Source organism: Glossina fuscipes, unplaced genomic scaffold (assembly GCF_014805625.2).
Source record: "Glossina fuscipes isolate IAEA_lab_2018 unplaced genomic scaffold, Yale_Gfus_2 1, whole genome shotgun sequence".
Classification (NCBI taxonomy): domain Eukaryota; kingdom Metazoa; phylum Arthropoda; class Insecta; order Diptera; family Glossinidae; genus Glossina; species Glossina fuscipes.
This window is the reverse complement of record NW_023998415.1, coordinates 28,877,938-28,895,150: the sequence shown is the minus strand read 5'-3', so window position 1 is coordinate 28,895,150 and position 17,213 is coordinate 28,877,938.

Sequence of the window (17,213 nt, the reverse complement as noted above, 5' to 3'; positions counted from 1 at the left end):
CAAGATTTTTGTATATATTTAAAATAAATTTTTTATAATTATATTTTTGTTTTGTTTTTGCCACATGTTTCTTTATGCCTTAAGAATGAAAATGGTTATCACTTAATTCTTTTATATATATATATATATATATATATATATATATATAAATATGTATAAATGTATGCGCTTATATTTTTATACCCACCACCGAAAAACAGGATATATTCGATTTGTACTTTTATTTGCAAATACCAAAGGATACGCATAAACGATTCCCTCATCCGTATAATATTCGGAGTCACTTTAAACCTATCTAACCGTCCGTCCTTCCGTTTGTCAATATCAAAGAATACGCATACAAGAGCCCTTCATACGTATAATATTCGGAGTCATTTTAAACCCATCCGTCCAATGGTTTCAAAGTCGGCTGTTATCATTTGAACGCTTCTGGTCGTTAAAGTTCGGATGGAATGTGAAATCTTTGCTGATACATTCTAAATTGTTGGTGATCAATTAAAATTGAGAATGATCATATGTGGTATTCAATGATTATAGAAGAGGAAAAAAACAAAAATATAACTAAAATTAATTGGTAGAAATATTTCGAAAGGCCGCCATAAACGCCAATAACGATTTGACAAATAGTTTCTATTGACCGACGGACTTGCCAATAACTATCAAGATTTTATGCAATTTTTTTTTATGCATTGGTTCAGTATCTCGAATAAGCTAAGACACACTCTAAAGCGAACATAATGTCCTTACTTAAAATTTTGCATTAAACTCCCTTTTGATATAATTTAAAGACCTTCACCAATATTGCGTCGCCTTTGCTGTTGTTGTAATCCTTTTTCCGCGACAATTGATATTGCAAAAAATTTTTACCAAAAAAAAAAAAAAAAATGCCTCACAAGATGATACTTAAGAGGGTGTGCGTAAAAAAGCAATTCATGTAGCGATTAACTTCTCTGCACTTGCACTCTTGCACCTTCATTGCTATGCTCAATCAATCTTACATGTTTTAGATAATTTTTTCGCTTAAGAGGCTTTCAATTGTCCGGTTGTTTAATGGAGCCGTTTACAACTATATTAAATTAAATTACATTTATCAGAATGAAACAAAAATTTTGTTAAAATTTGAAACACGAATTAACGGATAAGAATACACATGCAAGGGAAGTGGAGTGGCTCCTAAATAGTGAAAAAGACTAATCTTTACAACATATTACATATATTAATATATATATTGTGAATGTATTGAACAAAAACTTTCTAATTTTAATGAAATTAAAATTTTATATGAAAATCGTCCGTTTAACTACTGCTAAACGAAGGAAGCGATTGCAATTATTATTATTATTATTACAAATTTTTTTATTTTTTTTCATTTATTTTCTTTTGTAACTTTTGAGTGAAATTATTTGCCAGAATTGTTACAGTACTTACTTACGTACAGAACTGACAGATCTTCTTATTTCTTTGTTTTCGACCCCAATTTTCCGACATCCGCAACAGTTGCTGTTTATTGCATTTTCAACACGTGTACTTCTACGAACTTAACACACATTTGATCATAAATACAATGCAACAATATACGTTGCTCAAGACATGACGTAGCCAGACGAACTTGAACGAACAAAAAAAGAAAAAAAAATCTTAAGATATACTTTTTTAGGACAATATAATATATCAAGGATTTTATTAGTTAATGGAAAATACCTGAGGGGTATATGTAACAACAATGAAAATATTAGCATATATAAATGGTTTCAAAGTTTTCAAAAATATTAATTATTATTATGAGCGGACCTCTTTGAGCCGATTTAATTGATTTTTTAATTTTTAACATGTGTTAGAATGGCTATCACGAACTCAGCTCACGTACAGGTCAATAAGTGACATCTACTCTCTCTTAAAATGCTTTTGAGCAGGCATTATAAGCGAAAGAGAGAGAGAGAGAGAGAGAGAGTACGCAAGTTGTACATTTTCTGATTTCGAATTATACAAAACAAAATGAGAAAAAAACTTTAAAAGAGAAGAAAAAATTTATTTGCTTAGATGTATATACTTGTATTCAGTTCATAGCCCGCGAAATTTGATATTGCGGTTATTGTTCTAAAATGTTACGCACAGTTTCTCAACGCATTGCTCTCGCAAGGTCTTCTTCTTGCTGCTTGGGTCCTTCCTGTTCAAGATATTATATTCCTATTTGAATAGGTGACTGTAAGTCACATCGTGGTATTAGAATACAAGCGCGAACAACATTAATTTTGAGATCATAATTGACTCTAAATTATTAATTGTTGTTTTAAAGTAAAGTAAAAGAAGAAATTTTGGAGATTTGTATTCAAAGCTTAAAAGTGATTTATTATTGTTATTATTATTATTTTAATTTTAGACTAATGAATTGAATTCTTAGACTAAAAAAAAGACATTGAGCACTAGCAACACAGGCTATTTAAAATGATTGCTTACTAAGATAAGGGTTAAGGAAAATATGTAAAGTTTTAGCTGATTCTTGTCTTTCCTTAATTCATTCTGTTTTGGAAGCCTTGTGAACCAAATATATTGCATCTTAAAACTTGGCTTGGGTTACCTAAAAATCCATCTTGTAATAAAACGCGCCTGCTTGAGAACACGTCTTTTTTTTCTTCTTAACGTTGAGTGATTATGAAAGGAGGGATGCAGAGAACAATACATTTTTTTTTTTAATAGATTGTGGGCAACGAATAAAAATAAACATTTAAGACCCTATTTAGCATACATGTTCACCCGCTTGTCCGTCTATTAATTAAACGATTTCGATGGGAAATCTTATCCAGAAGACTAAACTTGCTATTAGACGTTTTCTTTTGATTCTAGGGTTCTCCTTTGAGTCAAAACACATGCATGAGCCAAATCTCATTAAAGTATCTCAAAAATTGCGATCTGTAGGTTGAAAACAAAGAAAACAAGATAGATAGACGGACAGACAATCTTAAATCGATTGAGAGAATAATTTCAAATCGATCTATATAATGAAAGGTGCGTCAATCTTGAGCCCTTAAATACATTCGCACAAACTTATTACATCCTTGTATCACAAGGGGTGTAGGGTATAAAAATTTCAACTGACTTGCATAAGAAGTTATGATCATATTTCAGATTGTGTAGTGAGTTTGCAACGCAGTTGGTTCTTTAACTTTATTCCTTACAGCGTTCTACTTAATCTTAACAATATTATTCTATGGCAAAGCCTGAAGGAGATTTTTAATCTCCTCTCTTTTAATAGACCGATTCGCAATAATCAACCGCTGATTCCTAAAGTCATTCATGCATTGTTCAGATCATTTCAGGCAAGATTTATAAGAGTTTACACAGTCTTATGGTAGTTTATAGGCTCTTATCTTACGTAAAAACCGAAGCTTTTTATCTTTGCAGTCATTGAAGACATTAAGCCGATATATAGTGGTGGGACTTGTTCTTGCTGCTTTCTCCCTCACAGTAGGCTAATTCCCTTGACTTTTTTACATTGTTTTTTATACCTACAACCGAAGGTTGAATGATACTTGAGGTATATAACTTCAGAGATCCCACAAGGTAAATATATCGGCATCAAATTCTGAATTGATTCATGCATGTCCGTTCCTCCGTCTCCAAAGTATCTGTTGTAAACATTCCTCTGGCCGCAAAATTGAAGCTATCGGCTTCAAATTTGGCAGAAATAGTGGTAGTTCTTGCACTCAGGTTGGGTCCAAATCGGTCGAAGCACACGCCCATAGCAGCAGGTAAACTGATAACGTCTCGGTTTTTCAAAGCGAATAAAAAATTGTTTTTCTGCTCATTAGTCATAAACTATCGTAGATAAATGTACAAAAATTTGAACAAATATTCTAAGATCGATGCTGCAACACATGAATAAAAATGGAAAAAATTGATAACGCCTACCCAATATTATAGTGTATCAAAATTTAATTTTTTTTGTAATAAGGCGCAGAAACAAGTTTCAAAATTCCTATAAAGTACATAAATTGTTTCAAACATGTCCGTCTGTCCATCTGCCGGTCTGGACACTTTACAGCATTTGTGATTAACATTCTCCCGTTAGCGAAAATGAACGTATCGCCTACAAATTTGCAAATGAATTTGAAAATGGCCCAAACCGGCAAAAGTACACGGGCACGAACTGAGAATACTTTTGCTTGCCATTCAAGCTTTTTGCTTGTTATTCATAAAAGACAACGCGTACATCATAATAAATTTCCACTTTTATTCCACCCGCTATTATGGAGTATGAAAATTTACTTCTTTAGTCCTTGTTAGGATAACGGTTGATGGGCATAAAAGATTCGGTTGCAACCGAATATAATTTCCTCACTTCTTGTTTTTCTCTTGCCCTTAATCTTATGCTAACATTTTATATTATTTAAGTTTATTTTTGCACCAAATAGGTAAAGATATTATAATCCCATCATAATAGGTCTTCAGTGATTAAATGCTGAACAAATAAACTTCTTAACCAAAATATTACTAGTTAGAAATGTTTCAATCCTTTGCATCATATGTGGCTAGAAAATACCAATAAATTAATATAAATTTTGTCATTTCTTTTGTAAGACATAGAAACGTGCTTCCGTGGTTACATAGAGTAGTAGAGAAGAACACATACTGTTGATGAAGATTCTGGGTCGATATCATTAACCATTGTTCGTCTGTCTGTTCGCTTCATCGCTTTGTGAATTTCTCACATATGTTGCTCGTTGGAATTCATCGATCAAATGTGATTCGTTCGCAATAATAATTGCACCATTGCGAGAAATACGATCTTTCACTATAATATTCTACTACCTACAGCAGCTGTTGAAGTTTTCACATCGATCAACATTCAGATCGAAATGTGCTAACGGGAGACATATAAGCGTGAGTTCTGAAATGGATCGCAATTAATAGTGAAATGTTTTGATTTAATACATATTGACGATTGATTATCCTTTTTATTTTTTCATTTATTTACTTATTTATTTATATATTTGTTTTTCTCTTTTAATATATATTTTTATAATAAGAGCATTAGCTATAGCAACCCTTTGTTAGTATATATACAAATATGTGTAAAATAGTTTCTTAACTACGAATATTTACATCGACTTGCAAATGTATTTTACTTGTAATGAACTTAACACTAAAATTAAATTGTAATAACACCAATTATATATGTATGCCTACAGGTTCTATATAAACATATATTAATATATATATATATATACACATATATATATATGTACATGTATATATATATATATATATATATATATATATATATGTATATATATACACATATATATATATAAATATATATTATACATATATATTCTATATGTACATTAAGAAAGAAAGCAAATTAAATAAATAAATAAAAGATTTTTTACTTAACTAAACTCAATACTCGATAATGAATTTTTTAGCAGGTTATTTAACAATATCTGATAACAACACAGGAACAATAACAAGAATAGCAACAGAAACATTTAAAAAATATAATATGAAAAGAATTTAAAAATGCAATAAAAAAAAAAAAAAAAACAAAATGGAAATAAAACAAAAATGTAAGACAAATAGATAAATTAAAAAAAATAATAGTTATTTATCCCACCAAAAAAAAAATTTAATTAAGTATTGAAAGCAATAAACAAACAATACTAATCAAATTCTTTTACTTAATGATACAATACAAGGAAAGCACTGTAGCAAAAACACAGAACAACAACAAACAAACAAACAAACAAATAAATAAATAAAAAAAGAAAAAAGCAAATAAAAATTAAAACCTCTTAACCTTGTCATAAGTTTATTAAAATGCAAATTGTTGTGATTTTATGTAAATTTAATGAGTTCAACAAAACAAAAACTATATGTAAAAAATAAAATAGAAGAAGAGGAAAAAGGAATAACTACAAAATTACACGAGATCAAACAAAACGACCAACTATAATAAATGTATGTATGTTCTATCACTAATCTATATGCATATACATACATATGTATATGTACATATATATATATATACATAAAAATATAAAAATAATAATATATATATATATATATATATATACCATGTATGTATATGTATATATATATATGTACGTGTACGTTTATCTAAAATTATAGAATGTTTGTATGTGTATATGTATGTATATTCTTTATGTGAACTGAAACTTAATTAATAGGAAATATTAAACAAATTTTTTAACACAATTATTATGATTATTACTATTATTATTATTATTATTATTATTATTATAAATTAATGAGCTTTTCGTTTGTATTTCTTAATAAACTTAGCGCTTCAGATGTGTTTCAAAAGTATTGATTAATAAAATTAATTCACATAACAGAAAAAAGGAAGAAAAGCAAAATCAAGCATAAACATTTTACATTATAACATATGAACTATTTATATAAGGAAGTAACTGTAATTTATAAGAAAATTTAAAATAAAAAAAAATAAAAATTTTGCAAAAAAGGGAAAGAAGTAGAAAAACGACGAATCATAATCTGTTTAGGAAAAAAGTATCCGGAATTACCAAGTTCAAAATAAAGTTTATATTGTGGCCTTGAAAGTAGCCCTAAGTTTCTACTTAAATATCTCTTCTCTTTCCCCCCATCCACCATCCGACCAATCCCCATCTTCCTAATCGCTTCATTGAAGCAATTTTACTCTGTAGATACAGCGAGTGACAGATTAATTTCGAATTCTGCGCGGAATGCTATCAACGTACAGTATGATAACGGAGGTGATATCTTTTACGAGTTTCCTTAAAATGATAATTTCCGGATACTGAAAGCATTGAATAAAGCTCTTTATATATATATATATATATATATATATATATTCTTACGAGGTTTGTTTAAAAAAACAATACGGAGCGGAGCTCTTCTACCACCGTAGTTCTGTGTATAACCGAAATAATTGCAATTTTTCAATCTATCATTAAGTTATGCGAGAACGGAGCCGGTCTTCTTCTTTTTTTCTGTACAGCCCCAAAATGAGGATCATAAATTTTATAAAATCAAGTAAATTGATTAGAAAAAGATTCTGAAAGACACTTACCTACTTACTTGATATGCTCACGATTGCAAAACTTGAGATATACATATATATGTGGTACAGGTTGTCCCAAAATGTACGCAAATTTTGAATTTGTCGTCATCTGTGCGACAAAAGAAAATCGCTTGATAGCTGACAGTTTAGGGGAAGTAAAAATGATGGAATATCATATCACAGGAAACAGGAACGTGCTTTCATTGTTGAATGATATGAATGTTTGGTGGCCACAAATTCGTAAATTTCTTACAAGATATGTTCGGGATATGGATTAGACTTCGTCAACAGTAAAGACAATTGGAATTGAAAAATTCAGGAAGACCTGGATCAAGTGGCGACATTAAACACACTGGTCGTCTATTTGCAATTCTTTCACACGTTAATATCGAAACAGTGCGATGAGAGTGTTGCTGAAGATTCAGGAAAATCAATTCGGCGACGTGGACAATAATTTCTAATTTTAAGAAGCTATCTGCTGCGTACACTCACTGAGGATCTGCATCTCCATGCTTATAAAATTCATTTGACACAAGAACTGAAGCCTAATGATCATGCACAGCAAAAAGAATCTTAATGGCTTCGTTCAGAGAACCCATATATCAATGTCGAAGAACGAATGTATGAACAACATGTCACTGTTTGCTACGGCTTTTGAGACATGCCCTATCTCGTCATGTACTCTCTCGTTTTGGTGATCAGAATTGGCTCTCTAGATCATGTGATTTAACAGCACCGGACTTCATTTCATGATGTTCTTTGAAGTCAAAGATCTATGCCAAGAAGCCCATAACCATTTCTGCATTAAAAGCGCGGATTCAATGCTGCATCAAAGATGCAGCGGCAAAATTTGTGCAAAGTGGTCATGAAAAATTTCGAGGGAAGTGAGCAAAGTTACGGAGACCATTTACCCAATGTGTTATTCGAAACACAACCTTATCCTAAACACATTATGATTTAATAAAAATTTGCAAATAAAAAAAAAAACAACTCTGTCTTCTAATTAATTCAAATGTTGCGTATATTTTGGCACACCCTCCACAAATAATGTTCGAAAATGAACGTGACTCCTGTTTATAAGTACTACCCTAATAGGCAGATAAGTGCGATTTTTTTTTTTTTACATTCCATAGAAATATAAATATAAAATCTTAATAATTGAAATGTTTACCAAGCTTATCTAAAAGATCAGCTTCAATATGAGGCAGGTAGATATAAAGTCGCCCACTTCAAGTAATATATTCCAGATTCATCACAAAAATTCAGTATAAAAATGGCCGCCTCATGTAGCGGCAATGGCATTGATTTTAAGCTGAAGCGTATCAAATATTCGCCCCATAGCAAATGTCACCTTGTTATCTATCGTTCCTTATACCCTACACAACTTACGGTACAAGGATATATTAAGTTTGTGCGGATTTAGCCGGTTTTTTATTGGACCTGTCTGTCCGTCTGTCCATCTTAATTTTTTGTGCTTAACCTATAGACCGCAATTTTTTAGGTATTTTGATGAAATTTGTTACACGAGATGTGTTTTGACCCAAGGACAAACACTAAAATGATTCGGATTGTATCCCAACATTTCCTATATAACACCTTACTTTGAAAAGCTGTTGAATGAGTAACTGTAGGGCGGTCTAGGGCATTTAATTGTGTAGTGTTTTTACTTGTTTTAATTGTGGCCCCCGTTCCACGTATTTAATATATCTTGTTAATCTTTCTGCCTATCTAAATATCTAGCACAGTTTAATGCAAATTCGTTTATCTATCTTTTTGATAGAGAAAAGCCCGAGCATTAAACAAGAGAGAAAAAGTTACAAAAAATTTACGCTTTTATACAAACTTGGTATTTGAAAAGTTACGCGAATATTTTTTAACAAACCTCGCATACATGTATATATATATACAAACATATATAAGCAAAAATAATTATAAAATAAATTTGGCATCGTAACACTATTTAATAAAATAAAATGTGGATAAATAGTGTTCAAGGCTAATTATTATTGTTATGATTTCCTTTGTAATAATAAATACATTGACAAATTCCTGCCTTTTTGTGGCAAAATAGTAGAGAGTCAAACATAAAAACAAGAATGAGAAAAAACATAAAAAAATAAGTAAATAAATAAATAAAAGAAGAAACATTAAAAAATTAGAAGAAGGAAGAAAACAAAATATTATAATATATTATTTTGAATATAAATGATGGTATAAAAAATAGACAAACACAAGATTGACAACTACCCGTCCAAGCAAAAATTTAGTTTTATTGAATCAAATAAAAAAAAAAAAAAAAAAAAAAAAAAAAAAAAAAAAAAAAAGAAAAGAAAAACACGATTTTTTAATCTCTAATTATTAATATAAATTCGGCTTATGGCGAATGCTAACATATATCTCTCACATAATTTATCGGATAGTATTACATAATTAAAGATCAAGCAACGTATATGTAAATCCTTAAACACGGGTTTTATCTCTTTATCAACGCCCATCGTAAGGATGTAAATGCATTAAAAACTATGAAAATAAAATCTTCTCTTTCCTATTGGGCTCTTCGTCTCGATTATTATGCCCAGCCGGCTAAACCCCGGACCATATAAGACTTATCCCCTTTTCTTATAAAAAAAGGAAAAAAGAAAGAACTTTCAATTTCTGTCCAATCTGCTTAACAGTAACTACAAAGAAATAATCAAAAGTTGGTCTAGCTTTGCGAAACTGTATATTCAGATCTCATAATTCTTTTGATCTTGATATTATCATGAAGTCGATAGCAATTTCGATACTATCAAAATACAAGTTCTGTTAGTGTCAAAAAAAAACAAAAACAAAAACAAAAAAACAAAAACAAAAAAACAAAAACAAAAATATACAAAAATAATTAAATGATTAAGAAAATGAACAAAGCGAAGTATTGCATTCAGTTCGGTCTTAAATTTCCCAGCCCCACCATCTGTAGTATTGTTTTTTTGGAGCGCACATCCCTTATTGAACTTATCAAATTGCTAAAATGTTTAGCTAAACTTGCATTAGGAGAATCAAGTGATGATAGAGTTATTGCAGGGAACTTGAAAAGTTCGAGTTCATGTGCAAAAAAGCGTCTGTTAAAATTTCGCAATGCCCTCTGTTCTTACAAGGCTTACTATCGTAATACTAATACTGAATATGCGCGTTATTCGCCCACTAACGTCATCTACGAACCACTCTAAAGTTTCAATGTGACAACCAGTGATGAACATCGATGATGATTCGTCTTAAACGTGAATCGGTGATTTTTTCATTTGCTTTGTATCACATATTTACTACTTACATATATGATTGTGTACGTTAAACTTCAGACTATAAATTAACTTTTGTTGGTTTGATATATGGCTTAGACGTAAATTAGAAGGGAATAAAAAGTGACTACTATTCGCTTACAAGGATTTCCCTACTTTTTCATCTTTACTTATCTGTGAAATGAATGTCTAAAAATGCGCCAATTGTTTGCTAATTGGCCTATTAAAAGCCCGATTAAGTGCTTTGGGTGGCTCTTGACAACTATTAGTTCGAAATTTCATATTGAAACTTAGTGTTTTTGTTTTGTTATATTTTTTCATAGGTTATGGCTCTTCACGTCCGAGTCCAAATTTAACGTTATTATCAAACTTGGTACATGCGGTCGCTGGTTTCTTCTTTAAATCTGTGCACAGCAGAAGATGGCGGAGCGTTGCGCAAGAACTAACTAAACATAGTTTATGTTGAAATATAGACTTTGGTTCTTTACTACATTCTTCGAGATGTTATACCTATTATTACTACTACTACTACTACTACTACCATTAGAACTGATGGTGGGGATAAAATTTTTTTAGGTTTTTTTCTGTTTTTTGATGCATGATATATAAGCATTTCAGTTGCTTTCATCTGAAAAAGGTTTGAGTCTTTTTTTTTTTTGCATTAGTTGTTCCTCTACAATGGGAAAAAGGAACTAGAAATTTTAAAAATGCTGCTTGTTCTCTATTCTTTGCTGCGGGAATTTTTGCGAATAATTTCAGGAAATTTTGCAAAATTACGAATGAAAAGTAACGTAAAGGCGTTTATAATAAAAATTTTTAGGCTCACCTTAATCGTAAAATTTTGAACAAGCAAAAGAGATATAAACATAAGTACAACCGAATTCAAAATTTTACTTTCAATAAAAATTTATATAATTTCGCTTCTAAGAAACCCAATTTTTTGTTGTTGTTAAAACGCTCTCAAGTAATCAAGTATGAATAAATGAATGAATAAATAAACATTTTAAAGAATAACGATTCACTGATTTAAAGAAAAGAGGTGGGCACATCAGTTTCGATAGGGAAGAGAACAGTGATATACGTATATAATATATATATATATATATATATATATAATGTAAAACATATATGTAATATTAAATAAATGTATATATGCAAGAGATTTGATGTCAAGTCAATTGTGTCAGAATTTGCCCTTGATTTAGATAAAGAGTTCACGTTAAATAAAAAAATTGAGACTTAAAAGTTTTTAAAATTTTTCATTTTCCTGCAAGAGTAACCTGTGGGACACCAAGTCGCATTTACATATATATATTCTTTTTATCGGTATTGTAATGCTACTATTTCGCTATGTAGCTATATGTTATGCTTAATAAGTTAAATGACAATTTCGTGAATATGTGAAGAAAAAACGAAAAGCAAAAACCAAGCCCAACCTACTATGTTTACATATACGCAAATTAATCCTTAGGTAAGACAACGAAACGATTTTAAATGCGAATCACAGATCCTTTAGTTATTGTACATTATAAAACTGATAACTAAGAAGAGAAACCGTAGTCCCTAGTATAGCTTTAAAAAAAATTAAAATAAATACAAAAAAAAAAAAAAGAAAAACAGAAAGCAAATCAACAACAACAGCAACAACTGCAAACAACACCAATAAAAACAACAACAAACAAGACCTAAAGACCTAATAAATGTATCAATCTATGATCATAGCTACCTTATGTGAAAATTTCGATTGATATTCCAATATATTTATGTTTTATATATATATATATATATATGTGTGTGTATGTGTGTAAATACAATACTTAAAAGAATATCGTCTATGTATTAGCATATACATATTTAAATGCTTTATTTAAAATATGGTTTTTCTATATGCGTGTGTAAGATATTTTTATAACTAATACTTTAGATTTTATTGATTATTTATTATTATTACGATTATCATTAATAATATTATTATTATTATTATTATTATTATTACTTGGTGTCCTGTTTCGATTTACTTGGTGTCACTTGACTTACACTCAATCATAGTACATATTTATCTCAGATAAGTTACATTTTATCATAATTGATAAAGATACGCATCGATGTTTTAACATATTACAATTAATTGAAAATTATATCGATCGTATATATACTGCGATTTAGTCGTCGTAGTAATTAATAATGCGCACGCTTTCTAATCACATAACCAACATTAAACCAATCACCCTAATCAAGCTAATCGCTTGCTATTCATTTCTTTTACGTATCGAATACATTACGATTACCATAAGTTTTTTCCATTTTTATTCTACACCAATTGTGGCACAGGATATATTAAGTTTGTGCGGACATATAACACACTTGACAACATGAAGATAGATTTACATTTTATTATATCAAACTTATTCCTGTCTGTCCGTGTGTCCATGAATTTTGTTAAACTTATTTTGGTGAATTTTTGATACACGGACACGCTTTGACCCAAGGACAAACGCTATTGAAAATGGATAAACTTTTTTTTTCAAAAACTTTTTCGATCATTTCCCATAAAACGTCTTATTTCGAAAGGTCGTTATATGGAAAAAAATTACAATTTTTGAAAATTTTTTGTCAAAACTCACTGCGTAATGGTATTTTCACATTCCAAATTGATATGAATAATTTGGTTCGATCGGGGGCAATTTCTTGAACCGCCTCTCATACAACCGTTCCTATGAAACCTCAATATTTGTATGGCAAAAAGATCTAATTTCGAAATTTGCTTCATAATAGTAAATTGAGATAAGAAACAACTCCATCGAATTTGAATCACGTAGGTCTATATTTTGTATATCACCGGATGTAAGGATTCATAGGAAATGCAAATTCTGATATGCCACAAAAGCCTAATTCTTAATCTTTTAACGATGACAATTTGTTCATGATAATAATTTGGCATAGAAATTAAGAGGACCAAATTTGAACGACATGGGTTTATTTCATCGACTCATACAAGATCCAAACAAACTTTCTGATGAACGCTTTAAAAAAAGTTATAATTTTTATATTTTATGATGAAAATTGATCTATAGCAGCAATTTAGCAAAAAAAAAAATTAACGGTAAGGAATTTGATGTTCCTGGCATCCTGCAATATGCAAGCTTTCTCGAACAACAAACATATGGGATCACTATGCGCAATTGAGTTTTGGTTAATAGTTTCACTCAGCAACTTTGTATATTCGAACTTGTCATTCTGCCTTTCTTTTTAAACGTTTTGATGTTGCTAAACGATTGATCGGAAGAGAATTTTAACGCTTTTGGGTGCATTTAATCAATTATTTGTTGCTATGCGATCAAGAGATCGTTGTTATGCTAAAATCTTTGACGCTTAGAGATAATATTTAAATAAATATCAGTTACACACACACACATACATTCTCTACTTTTAGTAGAGAATGTATTTTGAGTATTTCAATAAAACAGACGGAAAGAGCGACAGACAAACGGTTGTGAACAAACTAATTTATATTAAACTTACGTTGATAAAGGATCTACATATATACTTTAAATTTATGGTTAATATAGTATGCCAGAAACTATTGGTACGGTGTTTGTGTTGGTTAATTAGTTAATGTAGCGTGCTTCATAGAACATGTGCATATATATTATTATACTATACTACTATATGTACATGTAACAATTGGCTGTAAGATAAAGCGTCTTTTCGAGGATCTTAAACCGAGTTACCTGATCTAAGTTTTGTTTGGGCAGAAAATTTTACTTGAAACCAGTAATAACGTAACGTAACAAACAACCTAATAACCTAACCAACCTAATATAAGGCTTTATATGGAAAGTGGTTGAAAAAGAGCACCGATCTGAACCATTTTCAATAGCGCTCGTCCTTGGGTCAAAATATGTCAGTATACCGAATTTCGTCAAACCAAACCTCATCAAAATGTTTTTTGAATCGATCGGTAAAATAAAAAATGGGTATAATTTAGGTAGGTTGCATACGTCCGCCCAATCTTAATATACCTTTTAAAAAAATTATAAGATTAAAACTTTATAACTATAAATTCAACTATAAATTTATAATATTTGGGAAAAAAAAAAATGGTCTTCTCCTACAATTAGCAAACGGTTATATAGATGGCTTCAGCTCGATGTCATGGTAATCATGATGTTAGTAAGCAGATAGATACACAGCTAAATAAAAAGAAATCATTCGCACTGCTGACGGTACACATATTCCATGTGCTATTGGACATGTGTTTATGTGCATTGCATAAATTTGACAAATCTTTTATGGTCCACGTTGATCGATTCAGTATTGATTGACTACTTTCCATTATTTTGTTTTAGTGTTCATGCTTACAAACCGTTATATTTTTATTATATTATTAATTGAAAATGAAGCGTATGCATTATTCATTACTAAACGAATGAAATAAAGCTGATAAGGGTCTTGGTTGACGACGCGGGGCGAACTAGTGCGTGATGCCCTTTGTTTTGATATGAAGTAAAACTATATATATGAAATCGATTGAATAATAAAATAAATAATGGAAGCATTATCTAAATACCTATAATTTTTTTTTGCTCTGTTCAAAAAAAAAAAAAACGAGGAAAACCTAAAATGTAAATTAAGAAAATCATTTAAAACGCAGCACACCGAACAAATTTCAAATAAATTCAAGGTAGAAATTTAATGAAAGTAAAAAAAAAGAAAACACATAATTTTACAAAAATATAACAATTAGTAATTTTCATGTACCTTTATAATAATTAATTATAATAAAATGCCAAGTATGCTTACATATATTATATATACATGTATGTATGTATGTATCATATCCGCAAATGATTGTATATAAATAAGGTAGTAATAGCGACAAAGTAAATTAAAAAAGAGATGAAGCATAAAAAAATTTGATAAAAATAATAATAATTACTACAAAGATTTGAAAATTTATATATAATATAATAATGAATTTATAATTTACGTGAATAAATCCTTACATAAGCATGCGTACGTAGTTAAGCTGATGTTTATATAAAAATGTAACGCATTGACAACACACATTTGAATTTATGGCTGTTTCAAGTTTTAATAGAAAATGAAATTAATTTAAAAATTGGAAGAAAATTAAACACAAGTATTTTGAAATTATTAGAAAAATTAATGAAATACATAATTGAAATACAAACGCACACACACACACACACACACACACACACACTATGGGAGACAGACAGACAGACAGACAGATAAACAGATAGACAAAGAGATAGGCAGACGCAAACACAGACGGATAAATAGACAGACACAAATACACGCGCATGCTATCACGCATACATAGCTATAAATGGAAACTCATGGTTACGCTCCAAAATATAGAAATGAAAGACATTTGAAATCCCAAAGATAATCATCATTAAATAATAATAACAATCATTTTAATAGCATTTGACGTCCTTTCACACATACACTTATACCTTTCTCACAAAACATTCTCTTAATGACGTTATTACGATAAAAAATATATATTATATTCTTATTCCTGTATATACATGTAAAGTAACTTTTGTCATTTTACTATTTTCACTGGCATTATTAAGAACAATAAACAATAGCAATAACAGTAAAAAATTATCATAATAATCGAGAATATGAAATAAATTTATTAAACAACGATAACATGTAATCATCATCATTATACTACAAATATAATTTTAACATTTTTTTTTCTTTAGAGAATTACCTCATTACCTATCTATAGACCAGTTAGTATATCTTCCCTCATATTTGCTAATATTATCAACGATTGTTCAAAAAAAAAAAAAAAAGTAAAAAGCAAAACGAAAAAGATATTTTTTCCATTAAATCTCCCATAACATGTAATATTGACTATGTGTGTAAATTATACTATATATGTATGTGAAAAAATAGGAAACAACAAAAAAAAAAAAAAAAAAAAAAGAAATGAAAAGAAAAAAATTAAAAGAAGTAATAAATAACAAGCAGTTATGTAGTACGTATTCATACTTATGTGTAAAATTTAATTCAATTCTTTATCTTCCCTTGTGTATGTATTTATGTATATTACATTTTATTATATTACATATTACGTAAGTGTGTGTATCTAACATTTTTCAAAGTAGAAAGAAATACTTTGCAAAAATAGTTTAATGGGAAGCATTCAAAAAGATTCCAATATACGAGTATAATTATGAAAAGATAATCAAACGAGAAAAAAAAAAAATAAAAAGAAATAAATAAATAAAAAGTCAATGATAAACATCAAATGTATAAATATAAAATTAATTGAATGAGTTGTTTCTTTTTTGCTTTTGGTTTTTTCAAAAAAGCTTTGCCTGTCAAATAAGCGGGAGAAAGTGATAGCGATAGATAGATAAGTAGATAGATACATAGAGAGAGGAAGAGAGTCAGGAAAGAAAGTCAAGGGCTTATCGTTTGAAACTATTCACCACCTTTTCAAAGTATTCCTTAGGATTGATTCGCTGTCACATATCGCGAAATCATGGGTCGGTTTATGACTTTCGACATCGTATGCGCACGCGACCCGACCATCTTTTTCGGCAGTGTTGTTTTGTGATTGCATATGAATCGACTGCTGCCGAATCGCATGAAGTTTTTTAGTCGAGACAAAAACAGCGATGCATTTGTAATATCATTGGTCAATGAATAGCAATATACACGCAAATAAATGCAAGAAAGAAGAAGAAGAAAGTAAATAATTGAGTAAACAAAAAAATAATGCAAATACAGTCAAACCTGTTTTTGTGCGGTAGATAGGGACCGCAGAAAAAAAACCGCACAAAAAAAAATATTCAAAAACTTCATAAATAGCTATAAGAAATAAT